The following is a 12,935-nucleotide window of genomic DNA, read 5'->3' as shown; positions in this document are numbered from 1 at the left end:
GGCCTCGGCACCACCTCCCAAACATCATTCTTCATGATAGAAGAATACTCCTCCTGCATGGCCTCTCTCCAGACTTGCTGACTAGCTGCCTCCTCATAGCTAGAAGGCTCAGAGTCAAGGATGCTGGTAGCCATTGCCATATAGCTACAAAACCTCTCAGGTTGTTTACTCTCTCTGACCAGCCTCTTAGGCTCAGCAACAGATGTGGCATCTCTCAAGGTGTCTTGAAGCCACTTGGGCTTCCTCTTCCCTGAGTGCACTTCTCCCATTGGAGAATGAAACTCCTCCTCCTCATCATCATCAGGAGTCTGAACTCCTGACTGTCTGTCTGCTGTTCTCCGGCCTGCACCTAAACCTGTAGAAGCTGAGGTACCGTGTGAACTGTCCATCAGTGGACTCCCTAGTGAACTGCTTTGCATGCTGCCCGGAGCACCACCCCTCTGGCTTGGCGAGCCACTGCTCACTGACGGAGCTGACATCCTCATAGATGTACCTCCTGATTCTCCTGATCCCTGCCCACTGGATCCCTGCGACAGACTCAACTGCTGCTGAGGGTCTGGCTAATCCAGATACTCTAACTACCGTGACCTCCTAAAGGCCCTGTCCTCCTCGAACTTCACATCCCGACTGACAACAACTTTCCTCTGTGCAGGAATTTAAATCCGAAAGGCCTTTGAGGTCTCACTGTAGCCCACAAAGATACCCTTCTCTGCGGTGGGCTCTAGTTTGGTCCTCTTCTCCTTGGGTATGTAGGAGTATGTAATGCATCCAAAGATACGAAGATGACCAATATCAGGCTTCTTCCCATAAAAAGCCTCCTTCGGAGTCATGTGCCCCAAGGCATGATGCGGACTCCTATTCTACAAATAAACAGCTGTGTTGCAGGCCTCTGCCCACAAGAACAATGGCAACCCCTGATCATGTAACATGGCTTTGGCAGCCCCTACGATGGATTTGTTCTTCCTCTCCGCAACCCCGTTCTGCTGGGGGTTATAAGGAACAGTGAATTCCCTCCTAATGCCTGCCTCTTCACAATAGTCAACAAACTCTCCAAGGGTGTACTCTCCCCCATTGTCCGACCTCATGGACTTGATCTTCCGACCTGTCTGTGTCTCCACAAGAGCTCTAAACTTCTGAAACCACTTGAAGACCTCACTCTTGGTCTTCAAGAAATAAATCCAGGTCCTCCTGGAGTGATCATCAATGAATAAAACACAGTACTCATATCCACTCAAGGAAACATGAGGCATCCGACCGCTCACATCGGAATGAATCAAATCAAGTATCCAAGTCGCTCTGCTGTCACTGCTGGGAAAAGGGGATTTGGCAAACTTGCCCATCGCACATCCTCTGCAAGTATCAAAGTGATCAGTACTGAAATCTGGCACACTTGTAGTGATCTCCCGCAAGGTCCTCAAGGCTCCATGATACATATGTCCCATCCTGCGGTGCCAAATCTCACACAGCTCAGAACTGCTAGCTCTGTTGTCGGTACTACTGCTCAATGCCAAAAGGGACTGGAATGCAAACTTGTACATCTTTGCATGGCGTACACCTATCACTCTAGCTGAATCAGCTGGAGTGCCCCTGGGATACATCAACACCTGTCCTCCCCTGAACATTACCTCATATCCTTTGTCCTCCAAAGCTGAGACAGATATGAGGTTCTTCCTCATCCCTGGCACACAAAGAACATCTGACACCTTCAAGGGAGGTTTGGACTCCCTCTGAAATGTCAGTGTCCCCACACCGACTGCTCTAACAACTCTGTCATCACCGAGTACTACCTCTATATCAGTGCCACTCTCTGAAAGCTCTGAGAAGTATTCATGGACTCCTGTCATGTGACGTGAAGCCCCACTGTCCACATACCAGATACCCGAAGATGCTCCGCTAATCGAGGGAAAAGCATGCTCCCTCTGAACCTGTGTGGCAGGTGATCTTGCACTAGAGGACTCATATGCAGTGAACCCAAACTCCCGGTCAAAACGAACTGCAAAGTCCTCAACCTCTGTTGAAACTGCGACGCTCTGGTTCTTCCCCTTCTTCTTCTTCTTCTCCGGACACACAACTGCATAATGTCCCATCTTTTGACAATTCCAAGACTTCACCTTGGAATAGTCCTTCTATGTGTTACCCTGTTTACCTTTACCTTTGCCTTTGCCCCCACCATTGCTTGTGGAAGCCTGCTTCTTCCCTTTGCCTTTGTTGCCTCCTGCCGACAGTGCTACATCCTCATCCTACTCAATTGGCTTGGTTGCCCCAAGCTGACCTTTCCTGATCTCTGTCTGAATGCAATCATCCCAAAACCTCTCCCATGTGGGAAGGGTCTCACGTGCACAAACCCCATCAACAAAGTTCATCCATGAACGGGGGAGGCCATTCACTGCAATCCACACCAACTCAGTGGGTGGAATGTCTTCTCCAACTGCTGCCAACTCATCTCTCACATTAGTAATCTTTGTGAGATATCCAACTGCACTATCATTGCCCATCTTAATGGTGTTCAGCTTCTCCTTCAGGACCATTTTCCAGTTCTCATTGGTAATTTGGTAGAGATTGGACAATGTTGTCCACATCTCATGGGTGTTTCTCTTTCCTCTCACATGAGGAATGCAATGGTTTTTGACTCCGTCTAGAATCAGTCTCTTACACTTGTTGTTCTTTTTATTAGACATAGCCAACTGAGTAGCATTAGTAGGCACAACAACAGGGTTCTGTGTGGTATGCACCATGATGTCCCAGACTTCTGCCTCCTCAAAGATACTCTGCATTCTCTTCTTCCAAACGCTGTAATTTGTATGTCCATCCAGCGTATCCTCCACCCTCAATCCCAATGACATCCTGTTGTCCTAAAACTGAAAAATATGACTGCTGTAGTAAAGATAAAACTGTTGTTTGTAAAAAATCAGCTTGCTGGAATTTTCTGAGTGAAAAATCAGCAGGCTGTAATTTTCCTCCTTGCTACCCCAAACTGCACTTCAACACTCAAGCTCTGATACCATGTAAAAATTTCTCATTTCCCACCCTGGTTTTCAGTTTCACCTTATTTCTCCAAAATAGTTAAATTCCCTTTCCCATATCTATACATTCAACAACTGAAAAATAAATTTTGCTGAAAACACAAATTTTGGAAATTTTACAGAATGCTGGAAAATGCAGAAATAAAAAATCAGCAGGTACAAACAGCCATTTAACACATTTAAACACAGTAATTTTTGGTCAAGGTGACCCTGGAAAACCCCCCTACAACTCTTGGGGAAAACCAGTTCGAGAGCTCCTTCTTATTTCTGAAAAAATGATTTTTACAGTGAGAAATATTCAGCAAAAAAATCAGCAAGTAAACTTTTACAACTTATCTTGTTTTCCATGCCTCACAACCAACTGGAAAAACTTGCAAACAACAAAATCTGAACAGCAATAAATGCTGTACGTCCTCCTTGATTTCTGTGCCAATTTTCAGCCTTAAATTTTGCTGTACAACTTGCCTAGAAAATCATGCAAGCTGCCAGAAATTTTGTTGTACGTTTTCCTCGATTTCTGTGCTGAAATCTGCTGTACGTCCTCCTTGAAAATTGTGCCAACAAACTCAGATTTCTGCTCCTCGATTTCCGTGCAAACTGCTGTACGGCCTCCTTGAAAATCGTGCCTAAAAATCTGCCTTTCACTGTATGCTAACTCAGCTGTACGGACTTGCTGGAATGCTGCCTTGGAATGTGTGCCAAGCTGCTGCCTCCTTCTCCTCCCTGTCCAGAAATCTCCCTTGCTCTCTTGCTCTCCTTCTCCCAATCTGCTCATGAAAGAATGAATGACCTTTTCCTCATTTTCTTCCTTTAATCTAACCCTAAGTGACTTTTGGGTGATCCCTAAATCCAATGGCTGAAATAGATTGAGATCTAGGGCTGAGATTAAATGCTCATTTAAATCTCACTTTCTATTTTTAATTCACCCCACTTTAATAAAGACCCACTTAGTCATTTATTTCCAAAGTCATTTTTCCTTTCTAATTTTACATTGACTTTATTAAAGTCACTTTAAAATTAGACTTTAGTAACTTTATCACTTAAAGTCACTTTTAAATTAGATTTGACTTAAAATTATAAAGTCACTTTAGGAGAAAAATTAAATTCTTTTGGACAATTTTCCCTAGGCCAAAGATTAAAGCCTTAGGGAACCACCTGTCCTCCGGTACCAAATTTCAACAGAAAGGATGAAGCTAAATTTCGTGAAGATGGATGTAATTGGGAATCCAGTGATGGCTATGTTGGATAGTGGAGCATCTCACAACGTCATTAAGGAAGATGTGGCTAGAGGATTGGGACTGAGGTTCTTTCCAACCCATGCATCTTTTAAAGCGGTGAATACAAAAGGAAGCACAGTCCTTGGGATAGCGGCAAATGTTCCGATGAAGATTGGAAGTTGGCTAGGAAAGGAAGACTTCACTATTATTAGAATGGATGACTATGAAGTTGTACTTGGCATAGAGTTTATGATTGAGTAGGAGGTTGTGCTGGTACTGCAGTTGGGAAAACTGTTCATTCATGCAGGAATGGAGCAGCCAACGATCGTTCCTACTGTGGGAGCTATGGCAGGAGAATGTAGGATGATAGCCATTCGTGTGGAGGTAGGACAACAATAATATGAGGTTCATGAGAGGAGCCATTCACGTGGAGGTAGGACAACTGGGATATGAGGTTCATGAGAGGTTGGATTAGGTGGAGTCCATGCTCATGGAACACTTGAAATTGATAACAACATTGTTAGATGGTATTTTGAGTTTATCGGATAGGCCAGAGATGATGGATGCAGGGACTTGCACTTGAGAGTGGTACAACGTGGGGTATTTGTGTATTGAGGTTGATTGTAGGTCGAGGGGCGAAAACTTCGATTTTTATTGGGTTTGGTTGTGGGTTGCTAGTTGAAGGGTTGTAACTAGATTATTGTATGTTTGTATCTGTGAAGGGTTGTGGTAGTAAACTATTTGGAGTTCCTCCCAACCAAATCGAGGTCCATTTTAAACCGAAGTTTTGTGTATGGAAAATTTATAGTCAAATAGGAGTTGGGAATTTGTTTTCGGAGTTCCCCCTCTCGTTTATTGAAGTGTTGTTTATGTACATGATTCATGTTGTATATGAATGAATGCTATTATAGCTGAACTTAAGTTAATTGAAGTAACCTATAGTTGAAGTTACGCTTTGAAGTGGCTGTTGTAGTGAGATTTGATTAAACACCAATTTCGCAAGTATAAGATATCGGTCAGACATAGGGTACATCGACTAGAGGCATAGTATGAGCATTAGAAAACTCAAGTTGGTTTCACCATTCAAGAGAAAGTGCGTCAGTGTTGTACACCTCAGGGGACTCAGGAATCTCATAGCTTAGAGGTGCATGCTAGTGGCGTGACACCCAGATTTTGAGGCTAGACATTGGCTTGCCTGAGGGAAGTTATTTCTAGGAGCAAAAGCTCACCATGTTTTGAGGCTTATAACATGCCTTCGCGAGGGATATTGAGCCTCTTGATCTTACAAGATTTCATCCTTTGGGGGACGACCCTCTATCTTCCATGGTTTTGTTTACATTTGGCATACCTTGGTTATTGTCTTAGTCTCCTTTACCTTGTGGATGACAAGTGACTTTCTTGTAAAATTTCTAGGCTAAGGATTTGGTGTTGGCTTTGCCTTTACTTGAGCCAACCCAAAAATATTATCAGTGGAGGTATATAGCTTGTTTGGACAATGAGATTACCATGTTTGAATTTTTAGCATGCAATAGTGCTCTCCCACTTGTGAATCATTCATGCCAATGGTGGGAATTAGTCTTTTCCATTTTTTTCTTTTTTCCTCTCTATATTTTCTCCTCTTTTTAACTCTATTTTTGATCACCTCACTAGTGATTAATTCCCTCTTAAGTCATTGTCATGAATAGGGCCCAACTTGAGATACTTCTTCCTATATGGTTCTAGTCAACATGCTCCCTCCTCCTTGTTACTTCCTTGGAGCGCTAGTTTTGTTTGTTGCATCCTGTAGACTGCAGCTATGGGATTGCTTAATCATTTATCCAACGCATCTTTCCTCTAATATTTTGCTCCTTGACTTTGCTAGTACCACCCTTGTGTCGATTTGGAGGAAGAAGATGTTAATAGATGGATTGAGAGTTTCGAGGAGGAATAAGACCGAGAAGAGGATGTATTTGGAGGGATGTCCATGGACTGGGATGGAATCGTGAAGTCAAATATACTAGGCCATAAAGATCCAATTTCGATGAAGTTGATGGAAGAGAGTATGGGTAGGTGTACCTACCCACCTTTGATAAACTATATTGTAGAGAAGTATGGAGGGTTCATACTGTTGAGAAATCTAGGGTATCAATAGTTAGGTGATTTCTCTAGTTATGGTAATTGATTGTGATAGTCTTTTTACTTCTTTATTACGATCTTCTCTTCTTGAGTTATTATTTTGTTCTTTTCATCAAGACAATTATCAGATCATGAACAATAAAGAGACAAGAGACATAGTATATAGGCTTGTCAGCCAGGGCCAAAACCTCTCACTCTTTGAGAGGAAAACCGAAACGAAATTCTTCTTATAGATCTTCAATTAACGAATACCAAGACCATGACAAAGAACTTTGATGCTAGAGGCCTCCCAAGACCAAGTCACTAGCCTCCTCTTCAACGTTGCGCTTCCTCTTCCTCTTTTCGGCTTCATTCAGATTCGCGACCTCTTCTTGTAGGTCTGCAACCTTACAACAGAAACCCTAGATGATTTTCGCTCCTAGAATATTCTCCTCAAGAGGGAGACTCCTTTTACTTCCATACTCGGGTTCCTAGAGCGAAGTCCTTTCCCAAACTAGGTCACCCTTGTATGACTGCAAACTTCGGTCTATCCTTGCCAACTTTGGATCTGCAATCTCTTGCACGTGTGATGGTAATCTGGCCCAAAAACAGTCCACCAATGATGACCCTTTCCTTTGCTATCTTCTCTTCCTCCTCCATTGATTTAGAGGCTCTTTCTTCATATGTTTCTCACACTTCTTCTTAGAATTGCTTCACCGGATTGCTTGCTTTCAAATGAGGGCAAGCATGGGTATATGTAGTCGTTGGTCATGACTATTTAGGCCGACATGATCCCTTGGAGAAAGGCCGACTTCATCTTATAGATTTATCTCTTCGTTGTAGGCCGATTTGAGTGAGGGCTAGTGACAAGGACACGGAGGGTTACTTAAAAAGAAAAGTATGACTGTTTACAATGTGTAACATGCCTTCATTACAATGTTACTATTTGCGGAGACATCTAGTTACTATTTGGGAACATGTGGCTTGATTATTTTTGACCTCTATAGGGTCATTTCATAATTTTTGGAGGTCACTTGCATGATTTTTAAGATATATTCTTACGTTTGAAACCTCTCCTTGGACTTATGAGCTATTTTGGAGAAGCTTTCAAAATATTTGGCCCTTTTCACCTGACGCGTGTGGACCTCCCACTATCAAGGCCTCAGGCTTAGGCACTCGAATGTGTTTGATTTAGTCTGAGTCAAGTTTGGTGGAATGACTTGGACGACACGAAGAGTGCCCTCGAGATGAGTTTGGTGGAACGAATTAGGTGAGACAGGCACAGGAAGAGCGTGCCCAAGATGAGTTTGGTGGAACGATTGGAATGACTTGGTGAGTTCGCATGACAAGGGTACCCAGCTAGGGCAAGCTCTATCGGAGACAAGGCTCCTCCAGCCAAAGACAAGGTGTGATTAGCAAAGATGCGCCCATCCGATTTGGGAAGGCACACAACCGAAGATCAACGTGAAGAGGATTATATTGCAGAAAAGTATGGAGGGTTCATACTAGGTATGGGTGGATTCTTCTCGGATATGAGAGATGGCCTTGTGATGTGGAAAGGGAAGTTGTATGACTTGCCCACAACACCATCTTTTTGAATCTCATGAAGGAGATGGGCTTACTCTCCCTTGCTCGAAATAGTGAGACCCCTGGGAGCTTGAGATGCCATTTAATGGCGCCTCATGTTGAGCATAGTCGGAGGAAAGATTATGTGACATGGAAGAGGTGACAATGGTTGCACATGTTTGGGTGCATGTGTTCTTGTGGAGTTGATGCTACAGTTAGATTAGCTACCTAACGAGTCGATTGCACAAGGGGATCCAACGCATGTCATTCTTACAGGTTGCGATACATGCATAGGCATGGGATATATGTCCGAGAGGAGATTCTTCTATATTGATGAAGACAGTTGATGCAAAGATTGTTCATGATGAGGTCAGTCTTCAAGATTTGGTTAAGAAATTTGTTGAGGGGTGTGCATTGTTGAGGATGATAACCATTTTGACGTGGGGGGGGGGATGTCAAGCCCTTAGGCTAGGCACCCGAGCACACCTGAGTTAGGCCGAGTCGAGTTCGGCGGAACGACTTGGTTGGTGTGAAGGGCGCGCTTGAGACGAGTTCGATCGAAAGACTTCGGTGAGACAGGTGTAATAGGAACCCACTAGAGATGAGTTTGGTGGATGATTGGAACAAATTTGAGAGTTGACACGATGATGGTGCCTAGCCGAGGTGCACTCAACCAAAGACAAGGTACGCCCGACCGAAGTGAAGGCGTGCCGAGCTGAGACGCACCCACCCAAGTTTCTAATTTAAACGATCGAGGATGAGAGGCAAAGGCAAACGACCTAAGTTGCACAGAATGCTGAAATGTTTCAGAGTTTCTGAAATGGGTACGTTTAGAAACGTCACCTCCCAAAAATGGAAACGTCAGCTGAAATGTTATATATGTCTAGATATGTATAAAAAAGTTTATAAGTAAGTGAATAACACATTATCTTGCAAGAAAAAAGGGAATAAGACCCATAGATGACAATTTAGAATGAAAACCAAGTCTATATTAACTTTCTACATGATCACATGATGACCGAGTTTCGGTCAGGTTTAGACTGAGTTTCGGAGTTTCGGGTACAGGAACGGCCCGAAAAGTCGGGTTCCTAGAAGTTTCGTGCAACATAGCAAACGACCGACAATCAACTGAAAGAAAGTTTGTATGCGACAAATGATGCGACATAATTTGGAGTTTAAGGTCGGCTCGAATGCCCAACCGACACTTCCCTTGGAAGAGACACGACGTTTCATGGAGGGTGACTCATATGTTTCTCACACTTTTTCTTAGACTTTCTTCACCAAATTGCTTGCTTCCAAATGAGGCCGAGCATGGGTATATATAGTCATTGGTCATGATTGTTTAGGCTGCCATGATTCCTTGGAGAAAGGTCGACTTGATCTTCTAGATTTATCTCTTCGTTGTAGGCCGACTTGAGTGAGGGCTAGTGACAAGGTCTTGGAGGGTTACTTACAAAGACAAGTATGACTGTTTACAATGTGTAACATGCCTTCATTCCGTGACAATGACTCTTTAGACGTTTATGACTAGATGACAATAACCCAAAGGGCTCCCAATGGGAGCCTCAACTAAAAATAAATCTCTTGCTCATGAAACCCATGATGCAAGCATTACAATAATTTAATTTTTATTCTTTACATATCTTACATAAAATCACAATTACATGTCATTATGAAGATTGAACCTAGTTTCACTTTTCAACACATACTGGGTATGTGTGGATTCTTCTCGGAGATGAAGAGAGATGGCCTTGTGATGTGGAAAGGGAAGTCGTATGACTTCCCCACACCACCATCTTTTTGAAGCTCATGAAGGAAATGGGCTCACTATAACTTGCATGGGATGGTGAGACCCCTAGGAGCTTGAGATGCCATTGAATTGCGCCTCATGATGAACAAAATCGGAGGAAAGATTGTGTGACAGGGAAGAGGTGACAATGGTTGCACGTGTTTGGGTGCATGTGTTCTTGTGGAGTTGATGCTACGGTTAGATTAGCTGCCTGACTAGTCAATTGCACAAGGGGATCCAACACATGTCATTCTTATAGGTTGCGATACATGAATAGACATGGTATGTATGCTGGAGATGAGATTCTTTTTGTATTGATGAAGGCAGTTGATGCGAAGGTTGTTCATGATGACAATCTTCATGCTTTGGTTAAGAAGTTTGTCCAGGGATGTGTTGTCGAGGACAGCAACCATATTGAAGTGGCGGGTGGGGGGGATGCCAAGCCCATATTCTAGTCTCCCGAGCATGTCTGGTTTAGGGCGAGTCGAGTTAGGTGGAACGACTTGGTCGACACAAAGAGCGCACCCGAGATGAGTTTGATGGAAAGAATTCAGTGAGACAAGCACATGATGAACGCACCCGAAATGAGTTCGATAGAATGATTAGAAGAAATTGTAGAGTCGATGCGACGAGGGTGCCTAGCTGAGGTGCACCTGAACAAAGATAAGGCCCACCTAGCTGAGATGCACCCAATCAAAAACATGGTGTGCCCAACTGATACGTGCCCGACTGACGACAAGGTGTGCCCAACTAAGACATTCCCGCTTGAGTTCTGAACGTACGTGACCGAGGCTGAGACGTGAAGGCACATGACCGAAGGTGAACCAAAGGAAAGTTTGTGTGCAACAAACGATGCAACATAATTTGTGGTTTATGGTCGGCTTGAACGAACTAAGTGACTCATATATATAAGATCAGAGGAGAGGACATCAATCAACCGAAGATCAACAACCTCTCATCGCAAGACAAGAACGAGACAATGAAGGAAGAAGAGAGTTGGGTCTCACAAATGAGCTTGCTCTCTAAAGCAGGTTGTGGAAGAAGGTTGTGCGAGCTTGTGGAACGAAGTATTGTTGAGGGTGGTACGCCATGGGGTATTTTTGTATTAAGGTTGTGTGCAGGTCGAAGGGCTGCAACTTGGTGTTTTTTTGGGTTTGGTTGTGGGTTGCTAGTTGAAGTGTTTGTAACCCGATTACTGTATATTTGTATTAGTGAAGAGTTGTTGTAGGGAAATGTTTGGAGTTTGGCTGAACCAAACCAAAGTCCATTATATACCGAAGTTTTATAGTCAAAGAGCAGTTAGGAAATTGTTTTGAGACTTCCCCCTCTCGTTTATTGAAGTGTTATTTCTGTACATAATTCATGGTGTTGATGAATGAATGTGATTATTGCTGAAGTTAAGTTAATTGAAGTAAACTGTAATTGAATTTAAGTTTTGAAGTGGCTATTGTACTGAGATTTCATTGAACAATAATTTCGCAAGTATAAAATATCAGTCTCGCTACAGGGTACGTGGGCTAGAGGCATAATATGAGCATTAGTAAACGCAAGTTGGTTTCACTGTTGAGGAGAAAGCGCATTGGTGCCACACACCTTAGGGGACTCGGGAAGCTCACAGCTCAGAGGTGCGCCCTAGGGGCATGACACCCACATTTTGATGCTAGACATTGGCTTGCCTGAGGGAAGTTATTTCTAGGAGGGAAACTTCACCATGTTTTGAGGCTTATACCATGCCTTCGGGAGGGATATTGAGCCACTTGATCCTAAAAGAGTTGAACCTTTTGGGAACGACCCTCTATCTTTGATGGTTTTGTTTACATTTGGCATATCTTGCTTATTGTCTTAGTCTCCTTTACCTTGTGGATGCCAAGTGACTTTCTTGTAATTTTTCTAGGTTGAGGAGTTGGTGTTGCATTTGCCTCTACTTGAGCCAAACGAAAAATATTATTAGTGGAGGAATATACTTTGCTTGGACAATGAGATTACCATGTTTGAATTTTTATCATACAATGTTGGAATTTCTAAGTCTGACACGCTATAAACCATTCATGCACTTTACTGATTTATTCCTACCTACTTGTTCTATTAATTAACAAGTTATTTACCATGTAAATACTGGAAATAAATACAACTACATGCTCAATACATTATAGATCATCAACTGAAGGAAATAGAGACAAGCACACGAGTGACACCGTTGTTTTTGGACTAATGTTCCCGGAAAAACCCAATGCGGGAAAACCGGTGCAGTTATCTGAGGGTTTCATTTATTAAGTAGTTTCAGAATACAAGTTGGGTGGCAAATTTGGCTCACCCAACAGAAAAAAATCTAAGCAGTAGTACCTCTCTACTCGGACGCAGATATTCTGGCTGAAACCTCGGATAAACACTCCGACAACTCCACAGCTCCAATCTTCCCCACGAAGCCCTACCGTCAGCCTCTAGGCACTGCGTTAGCCTCTCTCTGGCCCAGCGTCACTCTGGCTTGGCTTGCGTCAGCCTCTGGAGGCATTGCGTCAGCTCGCTGGCCCTCTGAGGCACTGCGCAGCTCCTGGTTGCATTTGCTTGAGCCATGGCTGGCTCTGCGTGAACCCTTGGCTGGCTCTGCGTAAACCCTTGGCTGGTTCTGCGTCCCTCTCTCCGGCTACTGCGCTGATCCTCCAGTGCTATCTCTGCCTCTCTGTTTCTGTATTCACTGCACCTCAGCGGCAACTCTGATCACTCTCTCAACTTTGTCAGCAAACCCAACCCCAGAAAGTCGAAATCTTGATTTCTTCGTGTGTTCTCCAAGTGATCCTGAAGCCTCCTCTTATACTTTTCTCGTTGACAAATCAACATTTGAGATTAAGTCTCTAATCAATGACTAAGATTAGATCTGGCTTGATCCATGACTTTTGGACCATTCTAACACAGTTTTATATTAATTCACATTAATATTTTATCTTCCCTAAGTTTAGATTTAGGGACTCCATTAAAAATATTAATTATTTTAATATCTCCCAAACTGTTTAGAATTTGCCCAAACCCTTTCTAGGTATTGGAGATCTCATGTGCCTTAGCCTCTCCACCACTTTTAGTGACTAGAGCACATCCGATGCTACCCCAAATCAACATACAACAATAGTATCCCACTTTTGAATCATTCATGGCAATGGTAGGTATTATTCTTTTTCATCTTTTTTATTTTATTTTCCCCCTCTATATTCTCTCATTTTGTCAACTTTATTTTTGGTCACCTCACTAGTG

At 43.2% G+C, this 12,935-nt stretch overlaps 1 pseudogene; it reads left to right on the top strand.

Annotated features, from left to right (window-relative positions):
- The first annotated feature begins 4,231 nt into the window (after nucleotides 1–4,231).
- The window catches only part of LOC149165233 (serine/arginine-rich splicing factor SR30 pseudogene), a 139,854-nt pseudogene continuing 131,150 nt past the window's right edge, over nucleotides 4,232–12,935 (top strand).

This window comes from Pinus tabuliformis, chromosome 5_1 (assembly GCF_031772625.1).
Source record: "Pinus tabuliformis cultivar Carrire ecotype Pingquan chromosome 5_1, CPIR1, whole genome shotgun sequence".
NCBI lineage: Eukaryota > Viridiplantae > Streptophyta > Pinopsida > Pinales > Pinaceae > Pinus > Pinus tabuliformis.
Note: the sequence above shows the minus strand (reverse complement) of the source record. Positions and strands in the feature narration are given on the sequence as shown.